Source organism: Hipposideros armiger, unplaced genomic scaffold (genome assembly GCF_001890085.2).
Source record: "Hipposideros armiger isolate ML-2016 unplaced genomic scaffold, ASM189008v1 scaffold_2, whole genome shotgun sequence".
NCBI classification, from domain to species: Eukaryota; Metazoa; Chordata; class Mammalia; order Chiroptera; family Hipposideridae; genus Hipposideros; species Hipposideros armiger.
The window spans coordinates 2,628,925-2,634,024 of record NW_017731352.1 but is presented as its reverse complement, the minus strand read 5'-3'; the positions used below and the strand labels follow the sequence as shown (position 1 = coordinate 2,634,024).

Sequence of the window (5,100 nt, the reverse complement as noted above, 5' to 3'; positions counted from 1 at the left end):
CTGGACAGCAATCAAATCTGCCTTCTGTCTTTGAGGGAGACACTATCTCTACCTTCTAAAACTATGCACTTGAACAGATAATCTGGGATAAAAAGCTGTCACAAGTTTAGCAGAAACAAAAGGGGCCCATGGAAAATTGTCTGCCAACAAGAAGTAGGGACATTTTCCTGACCATTATTGGGTGTGAATTCCTATTTTTTTCTGCATTGTGTTTTCTATAATCAAGACATAATTCTCCATCCTCAATATCATCTTCTGCTAGTGGGTAACTTCTATATATGTAAAGGATTGATTGGAAATAGATACTGGATTATGAATATAGGATATAGAGAATTATAATAATTATTCTTTGCGTATGCCTCAGCTTGAATTATCAGAATAAAATGAGGGAGACAGCCCTGACTGCCTGACTTGGCTTCTTGGGGAAGCTTCAAATACCCCTAAGTCTTCTTGGATGTTAAGTTACATATAAGTAGGTGAGGTAAGGACTCCTCAGCACCTAATATGGCCATAAAGGCAGATGTTTTGATAAACCTGGGTCATCATGGGCTTGGATACAAGTGACACTTTTTGATACTCACTGATGAGCTTAAGAATCTTAAGGATATTCAGGTAGTTTAAAAGACCTTGCAGAAAAAAATTGATTTTCAGGGACAGAATTATGTTGTCCATAAGAAAACACATCACATACACCAACCTCCTGAAATGGCTAACTTTTGCCTAAGGATGCAAAGCAGACTTTCTTGGAGTTCTCAGTAATTCCCTGAGGTGATAGGGAACGCTGAACACAGTGAATATTTAAAGAAAGGATCTCTTTGGAGCTTCTGCCAATAAAATATTCTCTAAGTCAAAGAGTACCGTCACCTCTCAGCTTCTTAATAATGAAAGTCCTGGTCAGGGTAGCAGGCTTCGGGCATCCTCAGTGTTCAGAAAAACTGACCAGTGTGTGTGTATCTTCTAGCAAAGAGTTCTTTTCTCAGTCTTTAAAAAATTAATTTCTCCCAGTTCTTTTCAGGGAACTATATTTTTTAAAGTCCTTCACTTCACTTTAGAACTACTCTTTCAGCCAAAGAAGATAGAAATGGTAACTGTTTCTCATTGAAAAATGGAAGACTTACTATAGTTATTTTAAGGACAGAAAAGGATCCTTCCTTTTCTTTTTTTTTTGCATTAAATTATAAAAGGTAATTGATACTATGATGTAGAAATATTAGAGAGAATTTTGAAAAGAGAAAATAAGTCATCCATAAACATATTGACTGAATGTAGCAGTTACTCTTTTCATTTTTGAGTATTGCCGGTTGGTCCTTACTTAAATACACACATATTTTTTGCATAGTTGTGAGAGGTGTTTATAGCAAGTAACAAGTCAATTTATGCATATATCATGCTAGATTTTTATTTTTTTAAAGATTTTTATTGGGGAATTGGGGGATGGGAACAACGCTGGGGAATTGGGGGAAGGGGAACAGACAAGTTGCTCTCCTTTTGTTCTTCAGTCTAGTTGTGGAGGACGTTGCTTCACTGGCCCAAGCTGGCACCATCATTGCACTCTTCCCGGGCGAGGCAGATCAGTCGCCGGCTTCTGGACAGCCACTCACTGCGGCTGCTGGCTGCTGGCTACACACGGTAGCCCATGGCAACCCACTGCCACAGGGGCTGCAGCCTACGCCGTCACTGGTGACTTATGGAAGCCCAGCTCCAGGTTGAGCTGTTGTTCAGCATCTCAGCTGTAGAGGGCAGCGTCACTGGCCCTCATATGTGAGATCCGAACCAGGGCCCTCTGGCATCCCAAGCCAGTTCCCAACCATCGCGCCACCTGGCTGGCCCTAGATTTTTAAGGAATGGGATTTTTCTTTAAAAGTACCATATGCTGCTCATGTGTTTTTAAAACCACACCTTAATTTATCTTACAGCTTAACTATTATCTTATTACACTGGAGGGAATAAATACATTTTCATATGACAATAGACATGCAGACCAATTGCTTATTGGGGTCATTCCTAGTCTTGAGAGAGAGACCCCATTACCATTCCCTTTTTATCTAGCATGATATGTAAACATGCATTCAGTTAACTTACAAGTCATATCAGACTATTAAAGTATAAATTAAACAGAGAAGGGGCTAAAATCATAACCCCATTTGCTGCTGGTTGAGATCATGCTCTGATCTGTGGGAAGATAGTGTTTGCCCACAATGGCGTTAAAATACAAGCTTCACAAAAGTGTTGATAGCTTAGGAACATATGTTTAGTTATCCTTAGCTGATACCTCTCTATGGGAGCCATAAGTGAAAGCTTCAAACTGTCCTACATTACTTGTGGCTTTTAAATCTATGAGGTTAAAAAAGTCATAAGGGTAGGTAATAACAGATTATTATTTATGATGATGATGATGATGATGATTATTGGTCAAGAGCAGTCTTGGGGAAAATCTTCCCTTATTGGTGGTCCATCCTATTTGCTCATGACAATTTGCAATGACTCAAATCTCTGGATCAAGAGAGCTGTGAAAATATTGACAATGAAAATGCATTATTGTGTCAGTCCCCTCAGCCTCCGCCACCGCCGCCCCTCTCTCTGCCAGCGCTCTGGTGCCACCTCGGACTGGCGGTCCTCCGCGGGAGGGAGCGAGGCTGCGGGACGGGGGCGGCCGTGGGTCCTGCGCGCTGAAGGGCAGCAGCGTCTCCATGGGGTTGGCTTGAGGCTCCCCTACTTAAGGACAACAACTTCTGTGTTTATCAGGACATTTCCACTGCTGCATCGAGAGCACACCCATCTTCAGCAGGACTTAGAATTCCTGGAGAATCGCCTTTGCGAAAAGCTGGCAATAATTTCTTTAAGTTCCAGCTCTTAGTTTTCCTTAAGGTCCAGAAACCATGAACAACTTTAGCAATGAAGAGTTTGATTGCCATTTCCTCGATGAAGGCTTTACTGCCAAGGACATGCTGGACCAAAAAATTAATGAAGTCTCTTCTGATGATGATAAGGACGACTTCTATGTTGCGGAACTGGGAGACATTCTGAAGAAGCATCTGAAATGGTTAAAAGCTCTTCCTCGGGTCACCCCCTTTTATGCAGTCAAATGCAATAATAGCAGAACCATAGTGAACACCCTAGCTGCCATTGGTACAGGATCTGGCTGCGCCAGCAAGACTGAAATACAACAGGTGCAGGGTCTTGGAGTGCCTCCAGAAAGGATTATCTATGCAAATCCTTGTAAACAAGTGTCTCAGATTAAATATGCTGCCAATAATGGAGTCCAGATGATGACTTTTGATAGTGAAGTCAAGTTGATGAAAGTTGCCAGGGCACATCCAAAGGCCAAGTGGGTTTTGTGGATTGCCACTGATGATTCCAAAGCAGTCTCTGCCGTCTCAGTGTTAAATTTGGTGCCACACTCAAAACCAACAGGCTGCTTTTGGAACAGGTGAAAGAGCTAAATATTGATGTTATTGGTGTCAGCTGCCACGTGGAAAGTGGCTGCACTGATCCCGAGACCTTTGTGCAGGCCATCTCTGAAGCCTGCTGCGTCTTTGACATGGGAGCTGAGGTTGGTTTCAACATGTATCTGCTTGATATAGGTGGTGGTTTTCCGGGAACTGAGGATGTGAAGCTGAAATTTGAAGACATCACCAGTGTAATCAACCCAGCACTGGACAAGTATTTCCCATCAGACTCAGGAGTGACAGTCATAGCTGAGCCAGGCAGATACTATGTTGCATCAGCTTTCATGCTTGCAGTTAATATCATTGCCAAAAAACTCATATTAAAGGAACAAACAGACTCTGATGATGAGTCAAGCAAAAAAACCTTTATGTATTATGTGAATGATGGAGTGTACGGATCATTTAATTGCATCCTCTATGATCACGCCCACGTGAAGCCCCTCCTGCAGAAAAGGCCCAAACCAGATGAGAAGTACTACTCCTGCAGCATCTGGGGACCCACGTGTTATGGTCTCGATTGCACTGTTGAGTGCTGTGGCTTGCCTGAGATGCATATGGGTGACTGGATGCTCTTTGAGAACATGGGTGCTTACACTGTCGCTGCCGCTTCTACTTTCAATGGATTCTAGAAGCTGACCATCTACTATGTGATGTCAGGGCCCACATGGCAACTGATGCAGCAAATCCAGAACCATGACTTCCTACCTGAAGTGGAGGGGCAGGATGTCAGCACTCTACCTGTGTCTTGTGCCTGGGAGAGTGGAATGAAATGCCACCCAGCAGCCTATGTTTCAGCTAGTATTAATGTGTAGATGCCATTCTTGTAGCTGTTACTGAGAGTATAGCTTGAATTAAGGGATTTGGGGGGACCATTTAACTTAATTACTGCTAGTTGTGAAATGTCTTTTTAAGTAGGGTTGGCACAGATGGAACAATATGGAAGACTAGGAGATGGGGTCACACTTATCTGCGTTCCTATGGAAACTCTGAATATTTGTTTTATATGGATTTTTATTCACTTTTCAAACATGCTACTGAAGAATGCCCCTCAGCTGCTGAGCAAGTTTTTGTAGCTTGTACATTGGCAGAATGGGCCAGAAACTCAGTGTTGTGACTTGTTTGAAAAATAAACTCTCTTGAAATAATTAGGCATTGGTAGATTTTCACAGTGTGTCCATTGCAAATGGCTCACCTTGAATGTGTTTTACAAGTGGGAATTGATGTTTTTCCTCACATGCTGAGAAAATTGTTCCAGAGGACTTAGGAGTTAATGGTTTTCATTATTTTGAAAGGCCGTGGAAATGCCTTCTTTGTTTTGGCATTTTTAGTTCAAATTCATGAGTCCTATATCAAGTTTGCTGTGGATTCTCACAGGAATAGTGGATCTAGCCCACATGCAGGCAGAAAGAAAAGGATGGATGAGACAGGCTGTACCCTCTGCTGATAACAGTGGTCAATGTTTGCCTTGGTGGCTCAGCCCCCCTCCCGAATGTCCACAGGGTGGCTGTGAATGTGGAATGCCCGGACCCCTTGTTAACTAACTGGCCTGCTTCTGTTGTGGCCAGTGCCTCAGGAAGGTGCACTAGGCCCTCTGAGCTCTGCCCACAGAGACCAGAGACATTCCCTTCCCACCTTGACTTCACTCCCAGGA

General features: G+C 42.9%; 1 pseudogene; it reads left to right on the top strand.

Moving 5' to 3' along the window:
- The first annotated feature begins 2,879 nt into the window (after positions 1–2,879).
- On the top strand, positions 2,880–4,363 carry LOC109379518 (ornithine decarboxylase pseudogene; annotated as a pseudogene).
- Positions 4,364–5,100: the final 737 nt, after the last annotated feature.